The sequence below is a fragment of the Brassica oleracea genome, chromosome C4 (genome assembly GCF_000695525.1).
Source record: "Brassica oleracea var. oleracea cultivar TO1000 chromosome C4, BOL, whole genome shotgun sequence".
NCBI classification, from domain to species: Eukaryota; Viridiplantae; Streptophyta; class Magnoliopsida; order Brassicales; family Brassicaceae; genus Brassica; species Brassica oleracea.
The window spans coordinates 33,695,399-33,696,183 of record NC_027751.1 but is presented as its reverse complement, the minus strand read 5'-3'; positions in this window follow the sequence as shown (position 1 = coordinate 33,696,183).

Sequence of the window (785 nt, the reverse complement as noted above, 5' to 3'; positions counted from 1 at the left end):
TTTTTCGCTGTGGCCTTAGGTAAGCGATAACAAGACATCGTGTGATTCGGCAATGCCGTAATCACTGATTTGATGATCACCTCCTTTCCTCCTTTTGTGAAGAATTTAAAAGTCCATCCATTTACCCTATTATTTAAACGATCCTGAACAAAACCAAACACTTGAACCTTAGAGCCTCCTAGATTTTCCGGTAATCCTAAGTAAGATTCCATTCCTCCCAAATTCTGTATACTCAAAATATTCCTTAACTCCTGTCTCTGCGCTTCTTCAATTTTATGTCCAAATTGAATTGAAGATTTTTCAAAATTTATCAGCTGACCAGAAACCACCTCATATTCCTTAAAAATCCTGAGAATAGTAAGACACTCCTCTCTTTGAGCTTTACAAAAGAACAAACTATCATCCGCAAAAAACAGATGGGAAATCGATGGACATGCTCTGGCAACCTTAATTCCTGTTAACTTTTTCTCTCTCTCCGCCTTCCGAATATTTTCACTCAGAGCCTCAGTACATAAAATAAATAAGTAAGGAGATAACGGATCTCCTTGCCGTAACCCTCTATGTGGCACAATGAGCCCTTTTGGAAGACCATTTAGAAGAATCCTATATTGAACCGACAATATACACTCCATCATTAATTTAATCCAATGTTGGTGGAAGCCCATCTTCTGCAGTAATGCCTTAATGAATTCTCATTCAATCCTATCATAAGCTTTACTCATATCTGTTTTAACCGCCATATATTTTCCTTGACATGCTTTGTTAGTCCGTAATCCATGAAACAT